This window comes from Nipponia nippon, unplaced genomic scaffold (genome assembly GCF_047370975.1).
Source record: "Nipponia nippon isolate SJK-2023a ecotype South Korea unplaced genomic scaffold, ASM4737097v1 scaffold_4, whole genome shotgun sequence".
Taxonomy (NCBI): Eukaryota; Metazoa; Chordata; class Aves; order Pelecaniformes; family Threskiornithidae; genus Nipponia; species Nipponia nippon.
In genome coordinates this window covers 62,510,901-62,525,968 of record NW_028262358.1, presented here as the reverse complement: position 1 = coordinate 62,525,968, position 15,068 = coordinate 62,510,901, and the positions used below count along the sequence as shown (strand labels likewise).

Genomic DNA, 15,068 nt, shown 5'->3' with positions numbered 1-15,068 from the left:
CTGGTCACGGAGCTGAGCAGCCTGCTTCACCTGACCCTGGTTGGACTAGAGGGTCTGCAGAGGTGCGTTCCCACCTCAGCGACTCTGGGACAACGAGAAATAACATGGTTTTGTTGCGAACAGAGCTCTCCTTGAGTTTGTGTGGAGCTGCTCAGTGCAACTGTCAGTGAGAGCAGGAGGAGGTGAGGGAGCCCAAAAGGGAGCATGCAGTGCTCATGGGGTGCTACAGACTGAATACTTGAAGAGGCTCGAGCAGCTGCAAGTGCCGTGGCATGGGCCCTTCTCCTTCCATCGGACGGACCCCTGTCAGCTCCTTTCCTGCCAACTGACCTATTCACTGTCGTCCTGGTTGTTTTGCTCCCTTCCTTTTTATCTCCCCCATCCTAGCACTCATTTGCCAGTTTTCAGTTTCTCTGTCCTTTCATCACCAGTTAACCCCCTGCCATTTCCCTCAGGCTTTTCTACAAGCAAGAGCTGATACCTGACTGCTGCATATCAATCCACTTTGAAGTGATGGTCAGCAAGGGTACCAAAAAGGTACTTTGATGAAAGATCTCACTGCTTTTTTGAACTGGAAATTTTTCCCCATTTGGTTGAAACTTCTTGAACTCTTGTGGATAAACACCATTGGCATTTTAAGCAGAAGTGGGGGGAGGAGACCTTCTGGTGGTTTTTTTTTATTCCCCTACCCTTGTTCTTGGAAATGTCCCAGCTGACTTGGCTTAAAGCCTGAGGAAGACTTCAGCCTGGCTTCTAGACGGGAAACCTTGTCACAAGTGGTTAAAGTCTGTCAGGGTTATAAAGAGTGAAACTAGACCCTCAATTTCAGTGTCTCCTTTTCCATTTTCTTTTTTTTTCTTGAAGAAAAAAAAAAAATAGCATTTGTATATCTTTGCTTGCTGCCAGAGTTTGGCACTGCCTGCACACTCTGCTGTCACCTCTAACTGCCTCTACCGCCCCTGACAGTGGAGCTTTGCTTCCATTTTAATTTGGTCTTTTTCTTCTCCAACTCCATTTTTTTCTGAAATGAAGGATATACATAACAAATTAGTGATAGAAGAATCTAACTAATTTTAGCAGGACAGAGTATCTCTCATTCATATCATGGCAAATTTGGGTTAGCCCTTAGCTTCTGTAGATTTACTCCAGATCGATTGTAGAAGAGAGTGGTTAAGAGCAGAATTTAACTTCTATCCAAAGTGGCTAAAAGACTGAGTTGGGTGAATAATTTTTTCTTTGTTATAATAGTTCAAGAAGTGCAGTTACTTGTACAATGGAAAAAGTCAGAATTCCCTTTAGGATTATGTACCAGTTAATTTTGCAAAAACTTCCAATAGATCTGTTGATTTATACTCCTTTTTAGCTGTTGGGACTATGAGATGGTGTTGGGATTAGCTCCTGCCTTTGTCAAACAAGCGTGGGAAAAAGATGAAAATCTTTGCTGATAAAATGCTATGTGAGAGGTGTTAAGGAGCAGCTTGCTTCTCCAAGGAACTTGCTGGCAGGCTTGGGGTGTTCCTTTGCTTCTTCACCTGACCTCCTTAGCCCCAGAAGCCCAGCAGGAGGGAGGAGATGCTGAGCGTGACAGCACTGAGGGTGTTACCCAGCTCGAATGCATCAGTCTGGGACTGCTAGGATCCTTTTTTTTTCTTTCCCTTTCCCTGGTCACGAGAGACGCAACTGAAATCAAGTCATAGTTGTGCTTTTCAGCAATCTCCCTCTCGTTCTGAGCACTGCTCATGTTTCTAAGAAATATGGTTATTTTATGGAACGGTGCGCATGTATGCGTGTGTACATGAACACACACAGCTTTTGGCTTCAACGCTATCAGTAATCCTATGCTCCTTTCTCAGTCTAAGTTGCTGTTGGCTTCCATTGGAAATTTGCCTGAGTGAGGCATGCAGTGTCTGGCCTCGTGTTTATGCCAGATGGTGGTGATATATTGACTACACTTGGGTGGTGATATTATTGGGCGTGTTAACGGGCAAAAAGTGAGGTAGATGGACTGCATAGATATTACTACAGATCATGTTTATTGTCCGCAAGCAGTAAAAAAACTTGTTTGGACAAAACAGAATTTGATTTTGCTCTAGAACATCAGGCTGCTGGTGCATCCCCCCTGTATCTGTGCCTGCTGAACAGTGAAGACAAAAATTTTTCTGTGACTTTTCCACCCACCAGCAAATAGAGCGAGTGCCTCAGAAAATGAGAGCCTATGCTTTACTCTGTAATTAGTTTAACTCAGGAGTATAAATAAAATGCAGATAGCATCAGACATTGCTGAATGTATTAATAAAGAACAAAGTGAGCATTAGGATGGAACTGGAAAGTTCAGAGATGTGGCCACGATCCAATCCAGCCTTGCTGGATTGGAAATATTTGAATGGTTGTAATTAAACAAGCAGGGAGACTGCCCTGGCCAATTTTTAAATTATACGTGGAAAAGACAAACTTACAGTGTTACTCAGGAAACATTTCAGGAAATTTTTGCCTTTGCATTAATTCGATAGAACAGTTGCAGCTTAGTATTTTTCAGTGGAACTTAAAAGAAAAAGTGCTTGAATATATTAAAAGATGCTATCAGACGTATGTTTTGAAATCCAGAACTGAGAAAGACATTGTTTGTGTTTTGTGCTCGCTATAGGAACAGACCTGTGTGCCTTGTATATCCTGAATGCCAGCCACCTTACAGTTGTAAGTTTTTTTGGTTTAACCAATTGAGTTAGGGTTAGCCTGCGATGCTTTTGTCTGCTAATGTACACTTTTATGCCTTTCACGTTTGCAAACTCCTTTGCATACCCATCAGTACTGTGCTGTAAATCTTCATTCTGCCAGCCAGGTTAAAACTCAGGCGCAGGCTACTAGATTTTGCTGGTGCAATCAAGAAGCAATGGCCTTGCTGTTCAGCTCAGTAGAAGGTAGATGGGAAATAAGTGCATACTGTCCATATCAATGGGAAGACTCTTCCACTGCTAGCATTGCTACCCTCCATGCTGTTATTTAAAAAATTGTAACAAGAACGTATCCGAAGGAAAACACAAACAAAACTCATTCATTTGTGATTCTTCCTTTTCATTATGAAATTCAGTCACATTCTGAAAAGAAAAGAAATATATACTTAGGCAACAACAAGCTAAATAGCATTTTTTCCTTCCCTGATATGTGAATCTGTCAGAGCTTTCAAAGAGAAGGCTGAGGAGGGCAAAATTAAATTCTTCTGAGTGTTACTGAAGAGAGTTTTGATTGATGACTCATGCTCCTCCAGACAGAGTTTATAGGTTATTCCTCATGCTACTAGTTTCAGTGTAACGTTATTCATCTTCCCCCATAAAGTACCTCTTGTGAAAGAGATTCTTCATCATCTTGTTTCCTAAGATATTTTTGTCATTTACTATAAAAGATTATATGAAAGTTCATGATTTCCAAGGTATGCAAAATAGCACAGTTCTTTTCAGTCATAGGCTGAAACAAGAGGATCAGATGTTTATATTTCAGTAAGAGCTTGGGTAAGAGATCAACAGATCTTGTTTAAACAGTGTTCTTCTCCTGAACTTTGGAAAAGGAAATGTCTCAGTCCTGCTGTTGCTCACAGTGAACTGAAATACCTTAAAAATTGCTTGTTGCATCTTCCTTTGCTCTTTGTAGACTGGTTGACTAAACAAAACAAGTAATCTTAAACTCATAAGTAAAACAAATCAGCATCAATCAAAAATCCTTACACACAGCTGTGATTAGAAAGACACCTTTCCAGAGCACTCCCTGAAGCACAAGCTCAGGTGAATGAGATTAGTACATGTTCTAAACCCTGGAGGTCATTAAACTGTGGATCTTTTGCAAATGCTTTGCCTCCTGCCTCTTACAAGCTGTTGCTAATAAATGCAAACATGACCAAGGAAAAAGTTCTGATATCCAAGCTCCAGCATGTGTGTGGACGCTTCGCATACAGGGTCCCTTAAGTGAAAAGGGTGGAAATGGAGATACACCTCCTTGCCCACCCCATCCCCTTCCACAGCAGCCAGAGTGGCAGTGCTGTCTGTGCCAGATGAGATGGTCCCACCTGCAGCTGACTCTCATCTCCTCCCCATCATGGCTGAATTGAAGGGCGTCTTCCTCAGGAGACCTTCTTGACTGTTGCAGGTCAGTGCAGACATAGCTATACACTCTGCTCTGGATTTTATCAACAAGGAAATACCAAAGTAAATGGTCTTCTGCCAGCAAAATGCCTCAGACTACTGAATCTACCATGCTGTCAATAATCTCTATAAAAATAAACTGCTGCTTGTAAGGACTAACAGAGCAGGAAAGCATGGTAAGCCTTTCAGTGACCACACTTGTTAATACCTTTACCAGAGTTGTTCCCGGTCTCTAATTCAACTAAGATGACTAATTATGATTCACCATCTTATTACATCAGGTGTTAAATGTAGGAGGATATGGCATGTGGTCTTGATTTGACTCCATCTACTGATATTACCAAAACCTGTAAAGTTAAACCATTTTAATAAGGGAAGTGAAAATCATTCTTCCACCCTCCAAAGTCACAGCTGCAGAGCTATTCTGAACGGCGTATTTACAAATCCTGATTTGCATAGTCCAGGCAGCAGGCCTAAGCACTGACCACAGCCAAAAGCTCTCCTCCTGTTTTGTAAAACCAAATCCAAGGTGAGTTCACCGAGACAGAAAAATCTAACCTAGACAGAGAAGTAATAATCATAACAGCACTAGCGCCGACGGAGCTTGACCCAGGACACTCACTGAAGCACAAAGAGCTCTGAGAAATGTTTGAGCCCAACAGCGTCCAATATGAAGTGTGCCTCTGAGTTAAGATCCTCTGCTGGTGGAAATCAGTTAATGCCTCCTCAAGAGGAAAGCAACTGATCTCCTTCCCGAAGAGACTTAATTTATCCTGTCCTAAGGATACGATGCCCAGAATATCAGAAGGTTGCACCCAAGGGTTAAATGGGATCAAGAGCAGCCTGAATGGATTGACCATGAATTGCATGTCACGCTGCTGTCTTTTGGGGAGGGCTTAGTAGAGGAAAATGATGATTCAGTAAGTCATTTGTATGCGTAGGTCTCACTGAGCTGGTCAAGCCATTTTATTTCTTTCATCTCCTTCTCTTTACTAATTTATTGGATAATTAAGCAGTACAGTGAGACACAGCGAGAGAAATCCTGCTGTGCAAAGTAGAATGGATTGAGCCTGACTCCCAGGAGGTCTCTCATGAACCTTTGGAAAACCAGGATCATGGTATGCTAAAAAACGTGCCTGTCCTGCAAACCAGACTTCTTAACTTGTTTATCAGAAACATTTATAACCTTCAGATACAGCCTTGTAGAACAGAAATGAGTCTAGGAAACACCTGAATCAGAAGGGAAATATATCCCTGCCTGGGTCCTCGGCGTACAGCCTGCCCTTCATACTGTGGCACCTGGCCTAGAAACTGCAGACAGGTGTCTCAGCTGTGTCCTCTGCTCCTATACGTATCGTTCCTGGCCCGAGAAATAGAAGAATGATGCAATCTCAGCTGTGTTTAGGTCAGACATCTGTATTTATGGGCTTACTCTATGTTCATAAATGATTTTTGAGCAGCTGCAGGTTTTTGAAGGCTGGTTGTTTGGGGCGCTACCATATTTGGATGGCTAACATGCCTGAGCTTTAAAAAGCCTGATTTTCAGTCACCTGTTCAAGTGTTCAGGTTTTGACAACAACACCTATTTTTGGTGTCTTCCTGAAATGGAGGCCTCCAATTCACTTTGGAAGATCTTGTTGTGATTAGTGCCCTTGCTCAGGCAGCTAGAAAGCCACACATAATTCTTAACGTAGGTGCCCAGAGTCAGTCATGTCTTAAAAATCAGAGAAGCCTGAATCTAGGTAAATTATATTGTCAGGGCTCTTCATCACATGTGCAATAAGACCGGAGCCACCACACAGAGGGCAGGGTTCACCGCAGACATGTAGACTGAATGGCTGTCACACAGGTAGGCATGACACGTCCAGAATTGTACTTAAAGTGTGCTTGCTGTGGGGATCTCCTTTCAGACCGTGGCCTAACTTGGCCTGGTTAGCCCAGGCAGCACTGCCATCTAGGAATTACATGTGCAAAAATATGGGCATACTCAAGAAACCATGAATAAAGAAGCAACGCATTTAAAGGTTTCACCATAACGTAATCAACGCAGATGTTATATTGCTCTGTTACATCCCCTGGGGAACAGAGTGGAAACCATCCCATTCAAAGTGATACTGATGTGTTATGATAATGTAACAAAGAAAAAGAAAAACATTACAAATACTTAATAAATCATAAGAGACAGTTGAAACAGTCATTCAAATGAATGGAGAAGGCTTAGTTCCATATAAATAATGAATGGCTTCTCTTGTATTGAACTCCTGAAAGAGATGGCAAGTATGTAAGGAGGGAGAGGTGTCACTGTAGCAGAGTTTTGTTAAGGAAGGAGAGATGCCTGAAGGCAGGGTTTTGTCCTAATGGTGGGAAAAAGTGCTTCCAAGTGAAGGAGCATGCACGGCTGATGTGACACGGTACTTTCCATCAGCTGCTTTGAGCTGCGGCATGCACCTGAAATGCAGTTGTTGGCATTAAAGGGTAGCTGGATGTTGTTTGATAGAGGTGGTGCCATGGCTGGCGGCTGCATAGCACCTTACTTGAGTCAGTGGGTTTGCTGGTTTGTGGTAAAAGTTTGAGGGTGCCTGAGACATAGTAGAGGCAGAAGACCTTTCGCACTGCAATGTTGAGGGCTGCCGTACCACAGCAAGCCGTTCAGGAGGGTAGATTTCCCCCTGGGTCCCTCCATCCCCTCTGAGTGAGCGGCAGCGTGGTGAGTACCGAAACTGAGGTTCACAGCAGCTGGAGAAGGCCCTAGGAGGTGGGCTGATGGGTTTGCCGCGGGTGCTGAGTGCCTCTGCACCATGAGTCTGGCCTCTCTCGGGGTTAGGGGTGAGCTGCGTGTCTCCACTCTGCAGGTACAGTAAGGCCAGATGCTCTGGGATAATGGTCAATAAAATATTGACCGTTGAAACGTACACATCCTGCTGAGAGCCTTTGGCACCTGCATAGACATTCCTTCCCGGGTAAAGGAATTTAAGTCCCCCACATCTTAAGTGGATACAGTCCTTCCAGGATCAAGTGGTAAAGGTGGTTATTGCCACCATTTCCATCTTCAATGGAATTCAGCACAGTGTCACAGAATCAGAAGTGTTGGTTGAAAGAGTTAGATCATAGAATCGTAGAGTTATTTAGGTTGGAAAAGACCCTTAAGATCATTGAGTCCAACCATTAACCTAACACTACCAAGTCTACCACTAAACCATGTAATCAAACCTCCTGCCTTGGCATGGTCCAGCCTCCCAGGTTTGGCATGGTTTGAACACGCTTTGTTCACCTGGGCAACTCCTGAGCACACATTCCCAAAAGCCTTGGGTAAGAAACATGTGCTTGGGCGTCACCTGTCAGCAAAGGCAGGGATACAACTGCGCAGCTTCAAACGTCTCGTCATCCTGTACAAGTCAGGCTGATTTGTGTTTCTTATTTGTTTTCCTGAATCTACACTACTCCTTGGTCACCAGGTGGGAGGTTTGGCTGGCCCATGGACAGCTGTAGTTGGAAGTAAGTACTAAGGAACATGTGCAGAGGAAATTGGGGTAGGTCATTCATGAGGACAGCAGTAAAAAGGAAAGATTAAAAAGGATGTTAGAGTATGGTCCTTGGCTGGAACAGGGTTACCGGGAGGAGGGTTTCCTGCATTGCTGCAGCAAAAAGGAACTGGGGAGACTCTGAGGTGTCTCAGCATCATCTGGAGGATGTAAAAGAACAGGTAACAACGTGTTTTATGCTGGTTTCTGCAATGTGTGCTACAAAGCCAAGTACCCTGATGGCTACCTCTCCTGCAGCGTAGACTTTCTGAGATTACTGCCTAAGTCCAGCCTACATTTGCTGCATCTGGAGGTAATAGGAGGGTAGGGCATTTAAAGTAACTGGATGAGTACTAATTGGCCTAGAGTTTTAATAAAATAGTTCCTTGGATTTTTCTGTCATGGTTATTTTTCTTTACCATCAAACTACCTGACTGCAATAAGGCTTTGCCTCCAATATTCTGGGAATGCTTTGGATCCAGTTTAAGGAGGTGATTTGCTGTCTTTCATCTGGTGAAATCCCTCGTGAAGCCTGCAGCTGGATGTCTCAGGACAGTCACACCCATGACCACGTTTCTTAGGAACAGGACATGACACACTACTTCCTGAAGACAGCTGCTAATTTGCAAAGATATTGGCAACAATCACAGGCATCTTACTGTGGACAAACAAGGGAATTAGAATAAATTAATAGATTAATGAATAGTCTGTATTCTACTGCCACTGCATGCAATAATTGTTACTGTGATGCAAGCAAGTCCCTTGAAACCCATGGAAGTGGAGTGTGATTTTAAAGCTCACAGAAGCAGCAACACAGTGAATGTATGCATATGGAGAAGGTTAACATTGCAAGAGTTTAATGAGGCTACCGATTAGAAATGAGGTATATGAATCACAGCCTTGCTTTTCAGAGGCTAGAAGATGAGTTTGCATTTATAGTCGTAACAGGAATAACCTAAACAGAAATTTTGCTTCCATTATAGTTGTTCAGAAAATGACCAGATCTCATAGCTTCTGAATAAAGTTTCTGTTGATTTTATCTTCTCTGCTTAACTCCAGTATCAGACTGTTAACCCTTGAAATCAAGTTTTTTACAAGTATTTTGTTGCTGTAGGAAATTGAAAGAAGAAACAAATAGCCTATGAAGAAGCCATAAGGGTATAATTTTGAAAGCTTTAGCTGTAACTCAGACTGTTAACTTCTGAAGGAAACAAGCATTATTGCTACTTGATTGCCATGCAATGGTAAAGAAATCGATATGACCACACAAATGCTTGATAGCATGAATACTTGAGTCATCGTAAATCCTATTAAATCTGTTTTTTAAAATGTCAGCAATTCACTCTCTGCAGGAAACTGCAACTTCTGCATTACATTTATCAACACCAATGTCACATAAAACACATTAGAGCATCTTAGCTTCAGAAAAATAAGCGCTAAATTTATGTTTGCTACAAAAATCTCAAAGAGTTTAAAGATAAATTTTGTTTGTGTTTGCTTACTATACCATAATAAAAAAAATAAATAGAAGAATATCTGTATTCATTGCCCTAGAGCAGTGTTATTTAGGAAAGTTGTATTCAAAGAGCATCAGCTTACATTTAAAATTAAATACTAAGCAAAGAGGAAATAGACAAAGTCGAAGTTGCAACTCTGAGTAAGATTAGTCTCAAAATTAATGTCCAATTAACCAATTGATGAGGATGTACAAGCCCTTTGCAGGCCTCGGTACTGTCCTGCCAAACAGATGGCAACATTCATCTCACCTAAAAGCAAGAATTACCTAAATGCAGAGCACGGCTTTGTGGTCTAAGCTGGCTTCGCTTTGTTGCTGTTATGATGTGAAGAACTATCCTTTCATTTGGTTTTCATTTTTGCCTTTCCACGTAGAAGATCCTTCGGTTTGTGACTAATAAGCCTCCTGCTCTTAAGAGCTTACACGCCAGTTTGAGAGTTACTCATGATTTCTGCTGGACTTGCTGAAAGCCAGCAAATGTTGTTGAGTTCACATGTGCCTAACCGTGTGCATTTGACTTTATAACAAAGCGTTTTTTTCCTGTTACCCACTCTGCCACCACAGGCTATTTCTAAGCTTCTGCAGCTGTTTGGTGCTCAGTTCACGTGGAGTTCGCTCACGTGGCTCTTTCTCTGTGCAGAGGTTTGCAATAAACTGGTCCACGGAGAAGTGTTGAAACTCCTCCTGATGATCCCCCATTATGCTGTTTTATCAATTACTTTCATCCCATAAAATATTTATTCAGCTGAAAGTGGAAATGTAGTTAAAAAATCTTTTATAAGGACACAACAGGACTCCCTCATTTGTTTTTTCTTTAGAAGGCTCATGCCATGACGTTTCCTCCACATGTACTTTTTCCTGGGATGGAATCGCTTTTTCACCCAGAAGGAGGCTTAGAGTAAAGCTTAGAGGCTCTTACCTTCTTCAGATAGATATGTCTTTGCAGGATGGGCTTCTAGTATGCAAGGTTTTTTCTCTATCGGTACCCCTGCTTCTTTCCCTCTCTTTCTGAAATGTCCAAATGAACTAAAAAATCTACCTAAGTAGCAACTGGATGTCACTGTTTTCTCACAATATCTACTGCATCTTTTTACTGCAATGTTGTAACTCTCCTGCGGGCTGCCAACAGACCCGTAATGTGAGCTTAAAGTGAAGGCAGACTGAGATACTGCGTCCCTAGCAATGAGGTCCTTGGGGACTCACTTTGAAATTAAACTGAAGTCATTTTCAATATGGAATCGTTTTATTGTGTGGGTGCATCTGCACATAAACTTTACATTGTGTTCTGAACAGCATATAAAGGCTTGCAAGAGATAAATTAGACTAAGTATAGCACTCATCATTAATCAGGGTACTAAACAAGCATGAGCGCTAGAGAATGAACACAGCTGCCCCTTCATTTATCTTGCTGTCAGAAGGTAACTCTCCTACAGAGAGAAGCTCAGAAGTGGTGGCTTAGGGTCTTTTGTGTCTCTCAGCTTGCAGAGAATATATACTCATATATAATAAATACATATCTATGTTACATGCATATATGTTTGTATATACACAGACAAATATACCACATATAGGCACATTTTTGTACTGGTGTGTGTATAGGGATGTATGTGTTCTCACTAGTCCTAAACTGTAGTTTTGAGCTGAAAAGTGAGAGATATGACTGTTTATTTCAAAGGAAAAAAGTTTACTACTTATTTCTCTTCACTGAGTATTCTGACTCAATAACAGAAATCTTGGCTACAGTCTTACTGTAGGGTTATCGTCTGTGACAACTTTCATCAATTACCCCCACATGAAGACGTGGTATAGGTGTAGCTGATATGGTAAATCAGAAAGTCTTAGCTTTCATTTCAGAGTGAATATGTGATGCTGGAAGGGAATAAAACCTATTTTCTCATTTACTTTGGGGAAAAAACAGATAAGTGAAGTACAAGTTACTGAAAGTCTCCAAGTGTTATTTTTATAGTAACTTCTCCGTGTCAAAGAATATTTTGAAGACAAGCTAACCAATGTCTAGTCAGGTACTAAGTTTATAGGAGACAGACTCCAGTGGCTGGTCTTCCTTAGTCTGACCTTTTGCATGAAAGCAATAAATCAGCTAGCCTTCCATGTCTCTTGTATTGTCCCGAGCTCTTGGGAAAAGGATGATCGAATAGGAAGAATTAGTGCTGCTGCATAGGATTTAGCATAATGGATAGATCATTAACCTTTTAAGTCTGGTATCCTGGCTTCTGCACTGGCCTACCGTGGCTGCTTCAAGTAAGCAAAAATCTCCACACATAGCAGGGATGGTTTGTGCAGGGAAGGGGAAAGATTTCCCAGACCGGAGTCATGAGAACGGGTTGTCTGTGAGGCCGGGCGGCACTGCAGCCGCAGCGCAACAGCAGTAGAAAGTACACAGGCCTCGGGAACGTAGTCAGGGACATGACAGGTGTATGTCCTAAGAGCAGGGGCTTACTCCACACCAGAGCTACGCACTCACTGTGACCAGGGTTATGCTATCCCATGGTGGCCTCTGGACCTGTACCCGAGGCATCTGAGATACTTATAACAACGTGCCCATGGGAATATGGAGTTCTGTATGGGCTGCAATACTCAGGTGATGAGCTTTTTTGGGCATTTTCCTGACCACCCTGCTAACAGCATCTGAAAGAGCTAGTCTGAAGTCAGTGTAAGAGTGGACACCTAAACAGTGATGCAGAACTTGCACGCATTTTGACTGCAGTCTTTAGTTTATTTGAGTGAGGATATGTGCTTCAGGTGCGCAATTTGCTGTACCTCAGCCAAGAACTTGCAGGCGAAAAATACATCACCACCTACGAGGACAGAGGTATTAATATGCAGCATTCTGATAGTTGTGAGTATTAGATACTCAGGTTACCATGTCCTTGAGTACCCAGGACATGTGCAAGAACAGGTAGATATGACATATGTTATAGGGAGACCTGAAGTCTCTTTTGCAGTGGCCACTGGAGGCTAGGCAGGATACCCTCAGCACCTAGAATTTACTTGCTGCCCTGATTTAGTTAACTACATCCTGCCCCAGATGTATGTTTTCAGTGGAGTCCTATTAAAATTGTAATGAAATGTTGGAATTAAATGAAATGCCTAGTCTCCTGTGTGATGTTTGGTCTGAAAGAGGCTGCTCAATGATACAACTTCAACTCCATTTGATTTGAACTTACCTCATGGGATGTGTTTCAACACTTGAAAACATATGTCAGAGGACTCAGCTTGACCGGGCTTCCCGCAAGAGAAGATGGCTAGGCGTAGACAAAGCTAGATGGGTGACACATAATCAGATCAGCCCCAAAAGTACCCATCAGCTAAGCATGATCTTCATTTCTGGTAATTTTGATAAGCCTACACTGAAAGCATGTGTCCATAATGTAGTTCATCTCTATAAAATCCTAGACTTTATGGTCCAGGAGCTTTAATTCATGCCTTAGCAACACCTCACACTGATCATTACAGTGCTTTGTACGTCATCTTGCCATCTGCCTACAGAGAGAAAATACAGTCCCATTGCTTTATACTGTTGGGACCATGCTAAAATGTAAGAAAATACCTGAGGAGTTTTCTGCTCGGTTGATGCTGCGATGTTTTCTCGAGTAACATAAAGGTAATGAGCATGTCAGTTTGAGCTGACTTACACCTCACATTCACAATTCCGTGCAAATCTCATCATTGCGATATTTTGTACTTCCTCCTTTCTTACTGCGCGTTATTGACAAGCAGCAATCGCACAAGAGGCTGGAGCGACAGGCTGACTTTAAAGGAACTGAGAACAGACATAAACTTGGTTCCAGCTGTGGTGACACCTCCTTCCAGCAAATCACATGGCAAAGTGGGGAAATTACAGAAGGACAAAAGCTGGAGACTGGCTGCGCTGCCAAGACTGCCTACTTCAGAGGTGATCAAGTATCCAGTCAGCTACTTGGCTGCCTGGATTGTGTGCTTGTTCACAAAACTCTGTAAAAAACCTCTGGGCATACATTAGATGGAAGTTTCTCTTTCAAAATTGACTTATTCATGTCTAACCCTGCCCTCCTGGTGTTTTATTATTATGGCCGCTGTATGGTCCCCTGAGCTTTGTTATCATCACACAGCAGGTATACTGCCACTTGCCCGTCGCCTGACAAATCTCACCTCAAGAAACCTTCAGTGATAGGTACTATTTCTGTACTACGCTCAAGTCATGTCCTTACTGGTCTGGTTTTGCTGCTGTGGAAAAGTTTTTATCAGTTTTACTAATACTGTTAAACCAAATCATTTAAATAGCAGTGAGCATCATAAACAGCTGAGTTTCTACCAGTTATCTTCTGTCACTGGCGTGTGTACTCATAGTGTAAGAGGTTTCACCCTTGGGAAATCAGACTTTCAGCTTCTACATCTGCTTTGTGGACTGTTAATGGCAGTGTAGCGGGGGGGGCGGGGGGGGCGGAGCCGAGGACCTAAGGTCATCGCATAAATGAAACTGAAAAAAAAGTCAGAGTGTAGACTTAGCTGTATGGGGCAACTTGACAGGTTGAAAATTCACAGGTCACCTACTGAAACTTCCTCGCATGGGCAAGGTGTGAGTGCCAAGAAGCCGGAGGACCGCCACCTGGCCACCGCCCGAGGTCTGCCGCCGGCCCGGCGGCGGCGGTGTCGGCTGCGCTCCCCCTTCCGAGGAGATGCAGAAGTTCAAGAGGAAAGCGAGGCTCGCTGCCTTTTCGGGTTTCTTTGGAAAGATCGTGGATACTTCGTCTAATGGCCAGATTTGAAATGCTCACGGAGTTTTCAAAGCAGGCTCTCATTTTCAAGCATTCAAGTGATATGTTTTTCAAGCTGACACTTACATGTATCCATATTGCAAATTGCAAGATGCTCTTACGTGGTGTGCTTTAGAGTGACAGGGGGTGGGTTGTCTCCTCTGGGTACACCTAGCCTCCTCTTGTCTGCTTCCTCAGAGGGTTGTGTAAGCCTTTATCTAAAACAATCATCTTCTGCGGTTTTGCTTGGGCTCCATGGGGTAAGGAGACAAATAGGATTCACGCATTGCAACATTCAGCATTGCGGCATTCGGCATTGTAACATTTAATTTCCAGGCATCGTGCCTAGCGCAGTGCACAATCTCAGGTGAAGTGCCCGACTTGCTGGGGAGAAGTCTCACTGCTGTTACTGTCTCTTCTTTATTGCCATACTCCCATGCTGGAATTTTTCTCTGTCTTGCCTCTCTTGTCATAATCTGGCCCATTGGTGCTCCCTGACTGCTGCTTTCTTGCCCTGCCCTTGCCTGCCTGGCATGCTGGAGAGCCTGGATGGAGCCTGAAGCTGTCCCTGCGGCAAGCTGTTGAAAGGGAAAGTACAGGGCCTTCATCTCACCCCTGCTGTTTGCAGGACCAGGAGTCCCTGGATGCTGGAGGGCTGCTGCTGCTCCCCTATGGGTGCAGCCTTTAGCACAGCCTGAGAGGAGCTGCTGCACTGCTGACTGCTATACGGCTGCCTGGGAGGTAAAGATGGGTGTCACCAAAATCAGGCTACTGGCGCTGCGGTGTGCGCCAGGTGGGCTGCCCCGGTCCCTCGCAGTGGTGCAGTGCAATCCTCCGGGATGTGGACGTGTACAGAGCAGGAGAGTGAAATTGGGCTGTGGTAACCAGTGAGCCGTATGTTGGCTGAGGTGGCTTTCTCTAGTCTCTACAGTAACACAAAATACCGAAATAATTACTAGTGCAAGGGAGCACAGTACTATGTGAGCACCAGAAGCACTGGGCTATGAAATAGCTTTTTTCAACTTTTTTGTCTCTGACCAAAGAAGTTGTAAGTATATTAAAGAAATACTGATTTAAACCCTCTCGCCTCAGGTGTACTTTGCATGTTTTACAGGTAATGCTTTTTATTTTTCTTGTGAGTAAG

The 15,068-nt window shown here is 43.3% G+C and overlaps 1 protein-coding gene across 5 annotated transcripts in view; it reads right to left on the bottom strand.

The window, feature by feature from the left end:
* Positions 1-15,068, bottom strand: part of IL20RA (interleukin 20 receptor subunit alpha) — a 50,346-nt gene that overhangs the window by 27,866 nt on the left and 7,412 nt on the right. The window lies entirely within an intron of this gene.